The sequence below is a fragment of the Talpa europaea genome (assembly GCF_964194135.1).
Source record: "Talpa europaea genome assembly, chromosome: 7".
In the NCBI taxonomy this organism is placed as follows: domain Eukaryota; kingdom Metazoa; phylum Chordata; class Mammalia; order Eulipotyphla; family Talpidae; genus Talpa; species Talpa europaea.
Window position 1 is genome coordinate 14004348 of NC_140074.1, and position 20394 is coordinate 14024741.

Genomic DNA, 20394 nt, shown 5'->3' on the forward strand with positions numbered 1-20394 from the left:
TGTGGGTGACTAGAAATACAAATTCTTGAAAATGTATAAGAAAAAAGAAATATTGGAAATAGAATTTGTTTGCTACAAGCAAACTTGCCATGGCTTTCTCCTATTTGACTTTAAACTTCAACATATTTTTAAAAAATACACATACACATCCTGCTGGGGAGGAGATGGGAGAGGGCTCAGAGGGAGGGAGAGAGGAGCACAGGGGACTGAGGTGATGGTGCACGGGTGCCTTGGGGAAGGAAACTCTATGGGGACTACACCTGAGGGGGTGGAGGGAGCAAGTATTGTTTAAAAATGAACAATTATATTTAAAAAAAATATTAAAAAAATATTAAAAAAAGAAAAACTCAGACCTAAATAAATAAATAAATAAATAAACTGAGTATATGGAACTCAACTTTTTCTTATTGAAAAAAAAATTGGCTATTAAAAAATAAAAATAAAAAAATACACATACAGATAAACTATATACAACTATATACAACTATATACAAAAAAGTTTCATGTAAATTTAACTTATGAATATATATATATATACACCTTAATTAGATCATAAATGAAGTAATAGTATTGGTAGTGATTGTCTTTTATATAGGTTTGATGCGATGTTTGCTGATTCAAGGACATAATATTTTATTTCATATCACCAGAATAGTAAATAGGATAATGATATATGCCACAAAATGATTTTTGTGAATGAAACTTGATTTAAATTAGGGAGTACAAGAAATATTAGATTCAACATGAGAGCAAAACCAGAAAGGATTTATGACTAGCTCTTCTGTATATAAGAATAAATTGGTCTGTTCAAACTATACAGAATATTTTTCAAATAAATGATATCAGTGTGAATAAGTAATGGTTTTCTAGATAACTTATGCTTTGTATTGTAAATAGCCTGTATTTATAGTGATTATGTATCAAGAGAGATGAAACAGTACATGCACTGTTTGGTAAATGTATGCAATTTATTAGTTTGGGCATGAATTCAATTTATTTGTCATATTGACTCACCAGAATATGCTTGGTTTATGCAAAGGCTTTATTAGTCTGGAATGAAGCAGAGTAGCTATGTTCTTCAGAATTTAAGTTTAAATTAAAAACATTTCTCTGTTCTGATCATTTGTGACCAACAATATAAAACTTTATCTTTGATTAAGTTTCCCTCACTGTAGAAAAAAGCTACAGAGAAACCACGTAGAAAGAAGCTAATATAAGATTATCAGAATTTATATTGTGAAGGTTGGTAGTAGACTCATATGGGTAACATGTAACATACGCTAATCAATAAAAATTACTTTTAAAATGGTGGTCTTTTTCCTCTACTTTCTTCTAGTGTATATGGTTTTATTCACTAACAATTTTTTAGAAGTCATTTAAAGTATAATTCCTTGTAAAAATGTGCCATATCAAGAAATATCACGAAAGAATTCAAATCCCAATCCTATTAAATTAAAAGAATACTTTGAAGGGTTTTAAATCTTTTATACTGCGTAGCTTACAAATGAAGCAGATCATGAATCATTTAAATTACAACTCTGAACATTATCTTTTAATTAGTGTTCTAGAAATTAAAGTATCTAGTATTTTGTTTAAAAATAATCTCTTAGAGTCTATCAATACAGTAAGGGAGGATTGGAATATGGAATATTTAATCAATATGATTAAAAATAAGCTTTTAATTCAATTATTGCTTTTAATTGTAGATAACAAACCTCAATCTGCATTTTAAATATCTAAAAAGTTTGTTTCTGGTTTGATTGACTAGCACCTTTCAAAACAATCTTTCTAAAGATTTAGCTGAAAATTTGGGGAAGAAGAGCATGACACTGTGTACACTTCTTATTTTGGGGGCTTTAGAGAGTAGATCTATGTCTGCACCATTTAGGGAATATAAAATTCTAGTAGTCCACAATTTTGCTGGCTTGATGAACCAGGGAAGAGTTTAGAACAACTCAGATTATAAGAAATAAAGGAGAAATTTAGAAAGGGGAAATCTTAGGAATGTGGAAGTCAGAAGTAAAAGCAGCAAGTTCTTGGTGTGATCAAAACTATGTCTGACTTAGCTGTGGACCATACACGAGTGAACAGCCCAGAAAAAAGAATTCAGTTGAATTTTGAGTTTCCACCTCTCATGGGGGAGACACATTTCTTAGTTTGATTTCAACTTACTTAAAAATAAATAGATATTTATGGAAAGAACATAACAATCCTGATTTTCTACAATACACTTTCCAAAGTACCATACAAAACAACATGCAAAAAAAAAAAAAAGCCTAGAAAAGCATAACCATTCTCAAGAGAAAAGCAAATCAACAGAGATCAACCTTTAGATAACCTGAATGTTAGAATGAGTTGATAAGGATTTTATAGCAGCTACCATTGCTATTGCACGCAGTATCATAAAAGGAAATATGCTTGTAATAAAATGAAATGTAGTAGATATTTCCAGAGCAATAAAAAACTATTAAAAATGGAAAGTTAGAACTAAAATATATTAGCTCTAAGAGATTAGCAAAGTCCTAAAACACACAAATCCCCGAGCCATCAAAGCACACAAAACATGCTGTTCTTTCTAATAACTGTAAAGGTAGTTCATACGTTTCCAAAGTTCATTAATTTGATGAGCTCATTTTAAAACTAAAATATAGAAATGATAATGTAAATGGTATATAAAATGAAGTAAATAGCTATCCAATCTCCCTTCACCATTTAGAACAATGAAGAACAAACTTTCATGTGTCTGCTTACCAATTCTCTATTCAAGTCAAGTGGATGTGACAAAGAGCTCTGTCAGTTTATTAAATCATCTTTGATGCAGTGAAAAAAGAAATCTGAGTATTTTTCTCCACCAAATATTTCTCTCTTGTGTCATGTGTAAGCATCTGAGTAGCTTTGAAGCTGCTCCAGCCCATGACTCTGCTTTTCACATCTTCTGATTTTAGGATCCAACCAAAATAAAGATGAAGTGAATTTTTTTTAAAGAAATAGAAAGTTATAATGCATGATTGAGGGGAGATATAGCAGGTATTTGGACTAATGAAAAATAATAATAACTGGTACATTGAAGATTATGTACTTAATTATGTCCTTCAAGCTTATTTTTGTGATGAAATTGCAATTTTATAAAACTGAAAGGATTGTAATATTGTTACTTCTTTGTGCTGACATTGATGCAAGCTTGTGTCACTAGACAGAACATCATACAGTTTAGCTAGGCAAACTGGTCTTTGTCTTAAGTATATCTATAATAACCTCCAAATAATAGACAGGTCTGTGATGGATAATTTCCTGAGCACAAAGCTAACATAAACGTCCCAGATCAGAATTGTATAAGCCTTGTTTCTATCATAGAGAAGTCTATATATAATACCTGCCTGGGATCACAAACTAATGTAGGGCTTCTCCACATGAAAGAAGCATAGTCTGTATCATTCCAAGAGAATTTTTCTGCACATTTCAGTGTGTGACCTCAAGGATTTTAGTTGTCTTTCTCACATATTTGACCAGCAGAATCTTTTCACTGATCCACTTGAGAAATGATTACCTATGCCACTTATTTTATAATACTGATATATTTCTGTAATTATTACTTTAGTTCCTTCCACAAGGCCAGCATAGAGACTTTGCAAAGGTAGAAATACATTTTTGTGATTTTCATAGTGTTTTGTTCAAAGCAGGTTAATATTTTTTGTTGATTGATTGATATGTACTTGATTTTAATGCCTAGGTATTGTGGACCTGCTTCATTATGAACCTAGGTGTCTACTCAGATTCATGGAACAACATATCAAGAGCCATATATGCATGTCAAGCATACATTTACATGAAAGTAGTGAAGAAATAATGAAAGGTAACCCAAACCTGTATATATGAACCAAACCATAACTTTTATAAAGATTATAATTATGAAGGTTATGTTCACTTTATAACATATATCAAGTTACAGATTACATATTTTTATTGTAAATTTGAAATATTTTTCACCCGTCCACTAGTAGGCTCTGTTATTAAGATCATTAAACAGAAAGTGAGGATCATATAAATTCTCTTAATATGGTCTTTCCTCTCCATTTGGCAAAAAACAATTAATGGGAATATGGGACATACAGCCCATTTTGTTGACCCAATATGTGGGCTGCCATTGGACTAGATATTGCTAAACATTGCAAAACTAAAAAAAAAAAAAAAAAAAAAAGTCAGTTCTTGCAAAGAGGAGAGTCGGGTGATATGCTCTTAAATTTTTTAAGTTTAAGACTGAATGATGTAAGAAAGAAGGTAGACAAGTTTTGGATAAAATTCCATAGTCTGCTACTTAAATGCAGCAACTTCTTGCCCCTGTGTGTTCAATAATGTTTTCTCCCACCAGGTACCACAGTGTGATCCTAAATTGTGAACCTAAGATTCTTTGGCATTTCTCTCATCAAAATTAATGGTTTATACCCATCTCTTTGACAATGATTGGGCTTGTGACTGCCTTGAATAATAAAATATTTGGGAAGTTACTCTTCTGACATAAAAGACCAATACTTTCCAGGTCCTTTCTCTGTAGAACCCAACTGTTTTACACAAAGTTTGAATGCTTCAAAATAATGATAGTGAAAAGTCATGTGTTGGCCCTCTCATCAACATCACTGTGTGAACTCATAAACCATAGTTAACCTCAACTGCTAGCCAAGCAAGAGAGCTCTCTGGATCATCTACTCCAGTCAAGCCTTAGGTAATGGTAGCCCTAGCCAATATCTAAAATACAACCAAAGGAGAGACCCCAAGTGATCTATACCTTTCCTTAAGTCTTAAGCAATGCATTATTTATTTATGCATACAAGACCTGGGATGTAGGCCAGAGGTGCAAGGAGGTGAGAGGATTCACCAGAGACAAAATAGGGAGCAGAACAGGCAGATTGAACAAAATGCACTGCTGAGGGGAGCAGCAGGTGAGGCAGGAGAGGTCTGCTGCATCATGTGGGTTAGCTCCCTGGCCGGTGGGGGATCAAACTCATGGTGCAGTGACTGCGGATAGCTTCATAGTGCTGAGACTTAACTCCTTGTGACACCAGGAAGGTCAGATTTTCATTCATTTATTTATTTAATGTAGCAAAAAGTATCCAGCACTTTCTACCTTGCTTTGGGTAAAATGTTTGTTTCCATTTTATATTATACTGATTCTTACCAATTTATTTGTGAAGGAACTGAGATATAAAGAAGTGAAGATACTTATCCAAAGTCTCAAAGGACTAGTATAGTGCAAATGATTAATAGATGTAAAATGCTTAGCACAATGTTTGACACATTAGTAGTTACACAGGAAAAATTAATTCATTATTATGACCACCATGTCATTGTTACTATTTGAATCGGCAGCTTGAAGTAAAGTGCTAGTTGTCCATCAGGGTACAATAGAGAGTGCTTTGCTGAAAAACTGAAAAAAAATATTGAATTATTGAAATTCATTTCCTTGACTTATTGACATAACAGAGGCAGAATACTTCCACTATTTGAAGTACTTTTCAGGAATATTTAGAAATGATGTGCCCTAGCGTTGAAGTCCTGAAATGAGTAGATGAAATGAAACCATGTCAGATCACGTGGTCTTACCTTTAACTTGGGTAGGTCCCAACATTTTTCTGGCTCTCAGTTTCTTTATCTATAAGTAAGAGCACTAAGACTCTAGATAATGTCATTATTTTTGGTTTATTATTTATCTAATTTCCTTGAAGGTTTTACATATAAATATGCCTGGATGGAAAGAACATGAAACCACCTCTTGTCTATGACAGTGAGATCTCAGAAAACATAGGAACAATGTACTTAGAGAAGAACATTGACAGTGGAAAGAAATTAAATGGTGGAAAGATGTTAGCTTCAGCTGCTTCCCAATATCTAATGCCTCTGGGAGTCCAGACATAAAAACATTTATGTTCCAACCATGGACACTATGTTTGTGAATTCACTAGGTGAAAATTTTAATGAATCAGTGTGACTTCACAGGTCACACACTCAAGAAGTCCATCTTGCCTAGAAGAAGGTAAAACATTAAGACTTCTACTTCTCAATTTACAGGTGAGAAAAGTGAGTTTCTAAAAGAACTGGTTCACTAATATTCACTCTGGTAGCTAGGTTCTCTGAAAGAGCTGAGCCTAACAAATGCATGGACTTCAACAAATGTGAGTTGAATCATTATGAGGCAGTAGTGATTTGGGGGAAAGGCCAAGAAAACTGTAAAACATCCCACAAGATATCCCAAATAAAAATGGCATGTAAGGTGGGGGGAAAAGTAGTACATTTGCTTTGCAAGTTTATCTTCATGATAAATGTCCTATTCCACTCATATCTTGACAAATGTCATATTTGTATCTTATCACATGATTGTAATGAAAAGAGGCCAGTATTTTTTCTCCATAAGGCAAGATCGTTAATATTTTCATCTTTGTGGGCTACAGCATATCTTTTGCAGCTACACAACTCTGCTTCTGTAGCCTCAAAAAAGCAATAAACAATTTGTGAGTGAGCATGGCTGTGTTCCTATTAAAAAAAAAAAAAAAACTGTATTTACCAAAACAGGCAGTGTGGCAGATTTGGTGCAGGGAAGCAGTTTGATGATATAGATAGATTTCATAAAAGTTACATAAAATTAAAGACTCATAGACTCATATTTATCTTTTAATCATCTTGTAGAACCAGTCTTATAAAAGGACCATGTAATTAGTGAATTTTATTGCTCTTTCATATGTACACACACATACATAATTTTAACAGCTATCGCTCATGCAAAATATAAAGAAAATGACAAAAATATGTTGTCTCAATGCATTTAAAACACAAGGCATGTGTTCAAATAAGCAAAAGGGAATTGATGTGATGCATTGCATCCTAGTGAAAGAGGTGAAATTTGGTGAGAGACTGGATAAGACTTAATAAAAGAGGTGAACCTTGGCAGGATTTGATATTAAGATAACAATTTATTAAATGACTAAGTAGGAAAAATACTTTTTCAGAATTGACATCATTTTCTATAACTTCGTGACCAATGAAGGAACCTTTGATAATAAAAATCATGTAAATTCAAGGCTGCGATATTCAACCAGGTTTTGGCATTTTCCTTAACTGTTATTTCAAGAGCATTTTTCTGTCAATTTTATTTTTTTTGCAAATTTAGTCTTAGTTGCCAATAAAATTCACCTAGTCGCTAATTTCAGGCAATTGGAATCTAGTGTGGTAGGAAATCCTCTTGTAATTCCCAGTTTAAATTTGGATATACTGTTGCTGTAAATCTCAGATGACATAAGAATCACTGATACTATTGTTAGGACAAGGAAACTCTTCTGTGTTAGGATAATCACACACCTCAATATACACAGCCCTGGGCAGTGGCACCTGTTCTTCATACCTTACCCTAGTCTTCTGCATTGTATTGCAAATTTTTTTAAGATTTATTTATTTATTTATTTATTTATACAAGCACTGGGAACAGTCAGAAGTGAGGGAGGGTGAGAGAATTCACCAGAGCCAGAGCGGGGAACAGAAAAGGCAGACTGACGATACACTGCTGAGGGGAGCAGCGGGCGCAGCAGGAGAGGTCTGCGCGCCATGTGGGACCCTCGCTGGTGGCCGGGGATGAAACCTGCGCTGCAGAGGCTGTGGGCAGCTTCGCATCCCAGTGCTCAACCACTGCGTGATATTACATGTCTTATTTCCTATGTTTCATATCAGGTGATTTTTTGGTAGGGTCATATAGCATGTTATAGTTAACTGGTAAAAGCTATGTGGTCTGTTGCCTTCTAAACCTCCTCTAGGCACAGACATAAAGAGTTCTGTTATTTCCAATGTCAATGTAAGAGTCAGAGAAGGATAGGTGGTAGCAATGATGTCAAATATTTGCATCCTATGGTTTAGATGCAACCTGGTTCTATTTTGACTTTCTCTAGTATACATTTTATTTTACCCTTTCTTTAATATCAGGCAATTAACCATGACTGAGGGTTTCCATATTTTCATATGATGGCTTCAAATGCTAATTGCAAGAAGTTACTAATACCTCTACATGGGTCTACAAATCCACACACAGAATCCAAGCATATTTTTAAAGCTCATTTTATATTGGTTTATTTAATAATTTGTTTGAAATTATACTAAGTGAATACTTTTATACTTGCTACTCTTCATAAAATCCCTAGCAAAATTCCTTTTGGATTTGCTTCCAAAATCAAAGGTTCCAAATTAGAGGGGGAAAAACCCAACCCAGACATTTGGAGTCAGCTTCCTGGCACCTGACATAGAAATTCAGCCAAACTCTCACAAATGGCAAATGAAGATAACTTATTATCAATTCAGGTTTCCAAGAGGAAAATTGACTGGAAGCATTGGTGGTTCATCTCCTTTATGAAAAGACTCTACCTTAGACAGTTTAAATTTTTTATTTTCTCTATTTTACCGGGCCTCTGAGTCTCCTCAGTTTATTTTTAATTTATCTGACTGCCATGAGCGTAACACTATAGAGTGAAGAAAATTCAACGAATTCATCTAAGTAAATCATGCTCAGTCTTATTTCAACTGTTAAAAGAGGAAAATCAGGATCAATGCATACTTACTGCAGTCTTTGATCATTTAATGAAGACAATTGTAGCTTTCAGTAAAAAACTCACTTTAAGTGTGGGCATTCAGAAGAAACTCTTTTACAAATAAAATTGCATACAGCAAAAAAAAATTAAGAAACAAATGGGAAAAATTGTGATTTTTCCTATTATATTGATCAAGGACAATGAAATTGAGTTGCATCAGTCTTCATTGTACTGATGAATAAATCAACCCTGTAATATTTTTTTATTTAAGTTTTTGATTTTTTCTGTTAATTTTATCTTAACTTCTCAATTTGTATCTCATGTATTTCTAATAATTGTAAGTCTATATGATTATGCTATAGAATGTTTTTATTTTCAAATCATTATACAAGTTTAGAATGTTGGTATAGTAAAGATTTTCAGACTTTATATAGTCTTGAAAAATATAAACACAACCTTAAACTAACTTTCTTTATCATCATGAATATCATTTGAACTTTTTCTTGGAATCTGTATTCATCAGACCTTAAAATTTATGGACTCACAGTATTTTCAGTGATAATTTTTGAGAAATAACTTACGGAAATGAGAATTTTCTATTTTGTTTCACTTTGCTATGAATGATGTTAGTGTAAATTTTCATATTGATCTATCAAATAACTTAAACAACTAAAAATATTTTTAATGCATAATCTGTGACTTCTTTTTATTTTGTTTTGTTTGTTGGTCTTTCACCAATAGCACATAACAAAGTATCTGATTACTTAACATAATGCATGTTTATATTTATACATTAAAAATGCATAATTATTTCAGAAAAAAAATGGATTTCTGGCTCAGGGAAACTGAAATTTGCCCTAAATGTAAATTTGTTTGAGGAATAAAAGTGATTTACTGATAAGTCCTGTCTCTATAATATATTTGAATTAAAAAAGTATATTAGGTTATTTGAATTAAATATCAACTAAATATATATATATATATTGAACTAAATGTAACTAAGACAATTTAGCATTTTTCATTCTAATAGTGACAAATTATATGTGGGATTTTCTGGATGCTATCATGAAAAGTCATCTTCTAAATATCATAATCCATTTTTCAATAATTAACATGTAACTGGGTAAATAGATCAATTCTGTAGACCTGACCTAAATAGAATCATTGAGATATTCTATTGATTCATACAAATATAATAGAATCCGTCTAGAAAAAGAAAGTGCAATTTTCCAGGGACATTAATTGTATAAGATGCAGTATATCATAAGCTATGCATGTCTTTTTGATTTTTCTCATTTATTTTAGTGTTAATTTTATTAACTAAGATGCCCTTTTATAAAAACACCTATTCCCTCTTTTTTTTTAAATTTAAAAAACTTTATTGAGGTGACACTAGTTTATAAGACCATATAAATTCCTTATATATATAACGTTATAACTTGATACCCATATCTATTACATCGTGAGCACCATCAAATGTACAATTTCCATAGAAGTGAACTAATATTGTGCAAATCTATCACATATTTTCAGTAATATTTCTCTCTTACTGCTGGTTTTACAGCTAAATTAACCCACCCGATAGATTGCACTCATTCCATTCAGATATTATATGCAGCTTTTGAATTTATAACTTGACCTTCTTAGCTTTTATGATCCTTTCACACACAGTGTAGGTACTGGTCTATAATTGCATTAGAAACCTTGATGCCCCACAATCATATTAAATGATAATGTTCCAGGAATTTCTGTGCTCTTTAAACATACATTTCTATACATTGAATGGCATTCATGTTAAAAACATTAAAATACTTATTTCATATTTGTTTTTCAAAAATATAACTAAAAGCAAAAAATTACTGTTATGAGAATTGGTCATCCTGACAGAAACTTTTCTTACCAAATAATTTGATATATTACAGGCTATTTATTTTAATGAAATTAAAATAGTATGCTATCAGAAAACTTTGGAATGATTAATTTAGATTTGCCATTGCAATATAACATCATTGAGGGAAGAATTTTCATATGTAACTTCTCTGGAGCTGGTGTGATCAGTAAAGAGAGTTTAAGATGTGCATGTTGTATACTGTGTTTTTCATCATAAATATTCATGGAAGAGCTATCCATGGCTTACGTAGAGAATAATTCATGGCTTTATATATGATTTAGGTTGAAAACAGACTCCAGCAGCTAGTTGAATGAATGACCATGAACACTTACTTAATTTTATGGACTTGCTTTATATCTGTGTTACATACAGAATTTCATTTTTGTTTTGCCACAGCAACTTGCTTTAGTTTTTATTTTTTAATTTCTTTTCTCTTTTTCAAAGTGTATAGACTTAAAATTTCTACCACTCAGTGTTTTTTTGCAAGATTTATTTTATTTATACACATAGGAGGTGGGGTGCAGAGGACCACAGGGTGAGAGACAGAGTGGGGAGCAAAACAGGAGGATCTAATGAAATGCACTGCTAAGGGGAGCAGTGAGTGAGACAGGAGAGGTCTGCTGCACCATATGTGGGTTAGCTCCCTGGCCAGGGATGGAACTCAAGTTATAGTGGCAATAATGCTGAGACAACTCCTAGGCCACCAGCGAGGACTAGTGCCTGTTAGTTTTTAAAAGTATTTTACTTTGTTGAATCATCTGCTTTGTGGATCTCCAATATTTTTTCTTTGTTATTCTGACTTGCTTTACTACCCATTACTTGAAGCCTCTTCCATTTTGCTGTAAATGGCATTTTGTCTTTCCTTATGATTGAAGTTTATTTTGTTGTGTTAATAAACCACATCTTGATCCATTCTTCTATCAGTGGGTACTTAGGTGGTTTCTATGCTCTAGCTATTATAAATAATACTGAAATAAACATTTAGAGTTTAAAATATTTTGAGTTGATGGCTTCATGTTCTTTAGATAGAGCATCTTAGAAGGTAACTTAGAGCAAGAGATAATACATGGATAACAGGAACGCATGATCAACTCAGGAATCTGGAAATAGAGCACCTGCCTTACCCCTATGTACAAAGGAGTGTTTGGAATGATCTGTCCCACTTGGTAGGATTGGATACTGACTTTGTATCCAAAGTCAGTAATTTGTAACCAGTGGCTTCAATCATTTCTGAGTGTTTAAAAGTTTTGAAGGTACTAATTTTCTTCTTTCTACTATGTTTCCCCCATTTAGCTTAGCCTCTATTCTTAGGTTCATGTTACTTTACTATCTATTTAGAGTAACATAAGCTGTTTAAAGATGCCAAAATTATTCACATTATTATGCAACTTTCTTAAAAATTCTCTCCAAATAATCAAAGATGAAATGTTCCTAGCCTAGTATATAATATATTGCATGCTCAGGTTCACAGAAAAAGAGAAAACTTCAGAAACCTGGATAGAAAATAAAAAGAAGTAACATTGAAAAATAGTAAAGGAGTAAATAGTTCCCTTTTTTATTTTGAAGGTGATCATTAACATTTTAAAAATTGTATTATTTTTTATTGTGGTTTGCTGCAAACATTGGTTTGTAGTACTGTATATGATTTGGAGGTACAGGTTCACAACTGTTCAGATGTATGTCACCACACCATACCCACCACCTAAGCAGCATCTATAATCCACCATCATAGCTGATTGGGCCCCTCTCCATGTACTCCTTACCCCTTTTCTTCCCCTCTGGGTAGTATCAGTTCTGTAGTCAGATTTCTAGAGTTTCTTTTGTCTAGTTTTGTCTTCTCTGCATGGTTTGTTTATATTCCACATATGACTGAAATCACCTGGGTTTTGCTTATCCCCAGCAGCTCCTTATTCAGCAAGTAAAAGTACAATGACCTAGAAGTGTGTATGTGGAGTCAGGGTGACAGTGACAATATTTCTCTATTGATTTAGCTCACTGTGATCATTCAAGTGCAGCTCTGGATATCATGTGTGAACGGACATGAGCAGACTAAACAAGCCATTGACTAGAGTGAGTGGATCATGAAATGCAGGCAATCTAATAAATGTATCTTTCAGAGATATATATCAAAATATTTCCTAATGAAATTACTATGTCTGGAGTTTGCTTCATATAAATCAGAATTGTCCACAGTTCATGGTTAAATTATTGGTGAAACAACTTAGTCCATGCTTTGTTAATTCTTGAAGCAAGCTATTTGGGCCTCAATTTATTATTCTCTTTTCTTTTGCATGCAACTGAATACTTCTATAATTAATAAAATTAAAAATATAAATAATATAATTCAAAAAAGAGAATAAAAAATTAGAAAGGTCAACATAAAAGTCATGATTCTCAGCAAGTTTGACAGACCTGTGAAGGAATATCTTTAATTTATTGGAGAGTTATTATGAACAAAAAAAAAACTTAGAGTTTTAAATCTTAAGGTAATATCTAGAACAAGAGGAGAAAAGGTAAGGAAATAAGTTTGTACTTTTTATTTACTTATTTTTCAATAAATTATTGAATGCCCTTATGCAGTGGAAGGATTTTAGGATTTTCTTGTGCAAAAAAAAGGAGTGTCAGGTCTGCAAGTGAATCAGAGGTGATAGGAGATGTGTTCGTAAAGCAGTTAGAACTTGACAACATTCATGAAAAATAGGTAAATACCAACAAGTTTAGGTTGCATATCCTTTGTAGCAAAGATAAAGAAATTTAGGCAAGGAAAACATGGGACCAGGTTCATGTTTTTATTTGGGCTTTTTCGAGAAAGCATTGGAGATCTGTAAGACTGGAAGGAAAGTAACTTTTTAAATGCTATTTCAGTTGTCCAAGTGATATATAATGCATCTCATAACCACAGCAGGAACAGATAGCATGAGTAAAGGGGCATTAGTAGCAAACGTTGAAAAGCAAGGATCAAAGGACTCAGTTACTGAATAAATTGAAAAAGTTAAATGATCTACATTTTTGGGTGTTTTTTAATTTTTTTATTTTTTGATAATTGCACAGATGTTCTTGTAATTAACCTAGACACAAATAGGGATTTTTAAAAAGGTTACTTTCGGATATACTCATTTTGAGTTTTTACGTATAAGACAATCTAGACCATACACATACTTTATAAAGAATAGGAAACATAAGTCAACTTTCATTCATTCGTTTTTTTTTTTTCATTCATGAAACTTGCTTCAGTGTTTAATACTCATGATGGGCTACATGTACACATAGATGCATAAATACATACATTCTACTACTAATCCCTCTCAGGAGAAAATTCCCCAAAAGACCTGCCTGGATTTAGGCTAGATCTTACCCCATCTAGAATTTGCTTCTAGTCTGTAGAAGTTTAACAAATACACTACAAAGTATCTCTATGACCTCTCTTAAACCTGCCCATTCCTTCAGATTTTTTAAAACCCTATCAAGTTTGGAGTCTGTTCTATGGTTTTTAAGTTGGAGATAGTGGTTGCACTGGAGGCGATCTGCCCCTGAGATGAATGTCTGGTCTGGCGCGTGCTGGTGATGCATTTGTCCAGGGATCAAAAGAAAGAGGACAGAAAGAGTCGCAGCGCTCAGAGCAGATGTGACACACGCTGACTTTGCCCACTGTAAATCTGGTTGCTAACACCTTGTGTTTGCTTTACCTACCTCAGCGGTTACAAAGAGATCTTTGGGGAGAATAGAGAAAATATTGCATTAGCCCAAAAAAAATGTGGCACTTTGTATTTTCCTCAACTGTCTCTCAGAAAGAAAATTTAATAATTTATTTTGGGGCACTTAAAATTCTTTTCCCTTCAGGGGAAGAATTAACAAGATGGAGAATTTCATGACCCAACACCCAGAAGCAAAGATTATTTGCTAAAGATAGACTTCAGTCGGTGGACCAGTGCCCTGAATCTTTATTAAAAGGAAAATGGGTCAGAAAGGAAGCTTAGGAAACCATCTAAGCTAACAAATCTTGCCCAAATAGGAAATATTTTTCTCTTAAATTCCTATTAAAAATCCCAGGGATATAGAATTTCTACTAAGCATTTCACATATTCTGGTCGTAAATTTCAAGTAACTGCCAAGCAGCAACCTATAGAAATAAGATAGATTGAGAAAATATATTTTAAACATGTGGTTGTAAGAATACATACATCATATTACTATATTTTTTAAAGGTGTATTTGTTTATGCATATAAGAACTGGGGTACACCTACCATCCCCGCTCTGCTCCCTGTCCCACGGGGTGGAAAATCAGCTCCCCAAGGGCTCTAGGAGAGATCTCTGGCGCCACCTAGTGACTTGAAGCCAGCACAGGCTCCTGAAGGAGCTAGTGGCCAGCTGGGGAGTTAGCCCACACCAGGCCCATTCCGAACAAGTAGTCTGAGACCACAGGGAGAGCGAGCACCCACAGCCGGGGCAGACCAGGCGCGCAGAAGAGTGTGCCTGAGACCAGACGTGCAGGGAGTGTGTCCCACATCACCATTTTAGAACAGGGACATTTCTTCAGTAACGACTACCAGCAGAAGGCTTCCTCAGGAGCCAGAGGTGAGCGGGGGAAGTTCGCCCACGCCAGACCCCCTCTGGCCTGCAGTCCAAGCCCAGAGGAGGAGCAGGAACCCACTGCCGGGGCAGACCAGGCGCACAGGGGAGTGTGTCCCCACATTGGCATTTTAGAACAGGGACCTTTCTCCAGTAAAGACTGCTTGAAACTGACAGATGACTCCTGGAGGAACCAGAGGGGAGCAGAGAAGCCCACCCAAGATGCCGGCCCGTCCCAACAACACAGTGTCCCAACGCATACGGCAAATTAGAAAACAGACAGTAGGGAGGAGAAGAACCACACGCAACCTAGCAACTCTCCAGAAAAAAAGCACACCACAAAAAGAAAACCAGCCCCCAGATTGCAACGACAATAACTTGGAAGAATTTCTGAGCCTTCCAGAAAGAGAATTTAAAATTGCCGTGATTAAAAAACTGACAGAAGTCATAAAGGAAAACAATGATAAGGGAAAAATAATCAACGATCAGAAGAATGCAATTGAGTCCCTAGAGAGGGCAAACAATGGTCAGAAGAAAGAAATTGAGTCCCTAAAGAGGGAAGAAAAAGAAATGCAGGAGATCAAAGAATTAATGGAAGAACTAAAGAATTCTGGGAAAAGCAATGAAAGCAGAATAGATGAAATGGAAGAACGAATAAGTAATCTTGAAGACACAGAAATAAAATGAACCAAAACAGAAAAGGAAAGAGAAGTACGAAGGAAAAAGAACGAGGAAAGACTTTGGGAACTATCTGACTCCATGAGGAAAGGAAATATAAGAGTTATAGGAATACCAGAAGGAGAGGAGAGAGATGTAGGAACAGAGAAAATATTCAAAGAGATAATTGAAGAGAACTTCCCAAATGTGAAGAAGGATCTGAAAATTGATATACAAGAAGCAAGAAGAACACCAAACTTCCATGACGAAAGGAAAAATACAGCAAGACACATAATAGTAAAGCTCCCAAGAATCGAGGACAAGGAAAAAATAATGAAGCTGGCAAGAGGGAAGAAACAGATAACATTCAAAGGAAAACCAATCAGGCTGACATCAGACTTCTCCGAAGAAACACTACGGGCAAGGAGAGAGTGGAGGGACATAGTCAACAGACTCCAAGAAAACAGATGCCAACCAAGAATACTCTATCCCGCAAAGCTCTCCTTCCTCTTTGAAGAAAGAATATGGACCTTCCCAGACAAACAGAAACTCTGGAATTTCATTGCAACTAAACCCCCACTCCAAAAAATACTACAAGGAGTCCTAAAGCCAGAACCTCAGAGGGACGAATAACAATGAAAGAAGGCCAAAAAAAAAAAAAAGTTATTAAAAGAATAAATAAATAAAATCAAAGGAAAGACAAACACAATGGCAAATACAGATGTTAACATATCAATATTAACTCTAAATGTAAATGGACTAAACTCTTCAATAAAAAGACACAGAGTTGCAGCCTGGATTAAGAAACAAAACCCAACCTTTTGCTGTCTCCAGGAAACACATTTAGCTACAAAAGATAAAAATAGGCTCAAAGTTAAAGGATGGAAAACAATCCTACAAGCAAATGGACCAAAAAAGAAAGCAGGAACAGCTATACTTATATCAGATAAAACAGATTTCAAACTCAAAAAGATAAAAAGAGACCCCAATGGTCACTACATTATGATCAAGGGGACAATACTTCAAGAAGAAATAACACTCATTAACATATACTCACCAAACGAAGGAGCACCAAAATATATCAGACAACTGTTGTCCTCTCTGAAAACAGACATCAGAGAAAACACATACGTAGTGGGAGACTTCAACACACCACTATCAACAATGGATAGATCAACAAGACAAAAAATAAGTAAAGAAACCAAAGCTCTAAATAAGGACCTCGAGCAATTGGGCTTAACAGACATCTATAGAACACTAAACCCCAAAAAAACGGAGTACACATTTTTCTCAAGCGCACACGGATCATTCTCCAGGATCGATCACATACTGGGGCACAAGACAAACATCAACAGATACACCAAGATTGAAATCATATCAACCATCTTTTCTGACCATGAAGGCATCAAACTAGAAATAAACCATAAAAAGAAGGCAAGGAACTTTCCTACCTCATGGAGATTAAAAACCACACTACTGGAAGACCATTGGACTAATGAGGAGATCAAAGAAGAAATTAAAAAATTTTTTGAATTGAACGACAAGGAGGACACCAATATCCTAAATGTATGGGATGCAGCAAAAGCAGTAATAAGAGGAAAATATATAGCAATAGAAGCTCACATCAAGAAACAAGAAAGAACGCAAAGAAACAACCTAATCTCGAAGCTCAAAGATCTAGAAAAAGAACAACAAAAAAACCCCAAAACCAGTAGAAGAAAAGAAATAATAAAAACCAAGCAGAAATAAATGAAATTGAAACTAAAAAAACAATCCAAAAGATCAATGACCAAGAGCTGGTTCTTTGAAAAAATCAATAAAATAGACAAACCCCTAGCCAGGCTCACAAAGGAAAAAAGGGAGAAAGCACAAATAAACAGGATCATCAATGAAAGAGGAGAAATCACAACGGACACAGCAGAAATCAAAAGAATAATCAGTAACTACTATGAACAGTTATATGGAAACAAGTTTAACAATCTAGAGGAGATGGACAAATTCCTACAACTCTACAATCACCCAAAGCTAGATAAAGAAGAAATAGAACACCTAAACAGACCAATTACAATTAGCGAAATTGAAATGGTAATCAAAAACCTCCCCAAAAACAAATCCCAGGACCTGATGGATTTACAAATGAATTCTACCAAACATTCAGAGACGAATTAGTGCCTATCCTTCACAAACTCTTCCAAAAAATTGAGAAGGAAGGGACAATACCAAACACATTTTATGAAGCCAACATTACACTAATACCAAAACCGAACAAGGACAACACAAAAAAGGAAAACTACAGGCCAATCTCCCTAATGAACACTGATGCAAAAATCCTCAATAAAATTTTAGCTATCAGAATCCAACAATGTATCCATAAGATAATTCACCACGACCAAGTAGGATTCATTCCAGGGACACAAGGATGGTTTAACATCCGAAAATCAATCAATGTTATCCAACACATCAACAAAAAGAAATATAAAAACCATATGATAATATCAATAGATGCTGAGAAAGCTTTCGACTAAGTGCAACACCCATTCATGATAAAAGCCCTTGAAATTCTTGGGATACAAGGAACTTACCTCAACATCATAAAGGCCATCTATGACAAGCCAACAGCCAGTATCATTCTCAATGGTGAAAAGCTGAAAGCAATTCCATTAAGATCTGGAACAAGGCAAGGATGTCCACTCTCACCACTGCTTTTCAATATAATACTGGAAGTCCTAGCCAGGGCAATAAGACAAGAGAAAGACATCCAAGGAATCCAAATAGGAAAAGAAGAAGTCAAACTATCACTATTTGCAGACGATATGATATTATACATAGAGAACCCAAAAAACTCCACAGAAAAGCTAATTCAACTCATCAATCAGTTCAGTAAAGAGGCAGGATACAAAATCAACACGCAAAAGTCAGTAGCCTTCCTATACACAAACAATAAATCTGAAGAAGAAGAAATCAAAAAAACCATCCCTTCTGTTACTGAAACAAAAAAAATCAAATATTTGGGAATAAATCTAACAAAAGAGGTAAAGGACCTATACAAAGAAAACTATAAAACACTATTAAAAGAAATAGAAGAAGACACAAAGAAATGGAGAGACATCCCCTGCTCATGGATTGGAAGAATAAACATTATTAAAATGGCCATCCTTCCAAAAGCAATATACAGATTCAATGCTATTCCAATCAAAATTTCAATGTCATTCTTCAAAGAAATAGAACAATTATTGATGAAATTCATATGGAATCACAAAAAACCCCGAATAGCCAAAGCTCTCCTGAAAAAAAAAGAAGGGAATGGAGGCATCACACTCCCAGACTTCAAACTATACTACAAAGCCATAATCATCAAAACTGCATGGTATTGGAACACGAACAGACATACAGACCAATGGAATCGAATAGAAAATCCGGAAATAAACCCACAGATTTATGGTCAACTAATCTTTGACAAAGGAGCAAAGACTATGCATTGGAGCAAAGAAAGTTTGTTCAATAAATGGTGCTGGGAAAACTGGGTCGCTACATGCAAAAGAATGAAGCTTGACCACTACCTCACACCATACACAAAAATCAACTCAAAATGGATTAAAGAACTAGACATAAGACCTGAAACCATAAAATATATAGAAGGAAATATAGGCAAAACACTACGTGATTTGCACATCAAAGACATCTTTACAGACACATCACCCAAAGTAGTGATAGTGAAGGCAAAGATAAACAGCTGGGACTACATCAAATTAAAGAGATTTTGCACAGCAAAAGAGACAATAACAAAAACAAAGAGAAACCCCACCAACTGGGAGAACATTTTTGCACCCAACACTAATGATAAAGGACTGATCACAAAAATCTGCAAAGAGCTGATGAGACTCAACAACAACAAAGAAAATAATCCAGTCAAAAAATGGGCAGAAGAGCTAAAAAGAAACTTCTCTGAAGAGGAAATGCAAATGGCCAACAGGCATATGAAAAAATGTTCAACATCACTTGTCATCAGGGAAATGCAAATCAAAACTACCATGAGATACCATCTTACACCAGTGAGAATGGCACATATTAAAAAAACTAGCAACAACAAATGTTGGCGAGGGTGTGGAGAAAAAGGAACTCTTCTGCACTGTTGGTGGGAGTGCAAACTGGTCCAACCACTGTGGAAAGCTGTGTGGAGATTTCTGGACCTACTAAACATAGAGCTTCCATATGATCCAGCAATTCCACTCCTAGGTATTTACCCAAAGGACACAGAAACATCAATTCCAAAGAACACCTGCACCCCTATGTTTATAGCAGCACTGGTTACAATAGCTAAGCTTTGGAAACAACCCAAATGCCCAAAAATAGATGACTGGATCAAGAAGATATGGTACATATATACCATGGAATATTACTCAGCATTCAAAAAAGATAAACACATGCAATTTGCAGCAACATGGATGGCGCTGGAAGGGATCATGCTCAGCGAAATAAGCCAAAAAGAAAAAGAAAAATACCGGATGGTCTCACTCATAGCAGGAATCTAGAAAACTTAAATAAGGGACCAGGAAAATGAATAACTATAAGAAAGTGAAAATCAAAATCAACAAAAAACTATGAACCAGAGACACTTTTAGGGGGGCGGGGGCGGGAGGGGAGGGATTGGGGTCAGAATGGGGGGGCTGCAATTGTATGGGGAATATAACAATAAAAAAAAATAAAAAAAAAAG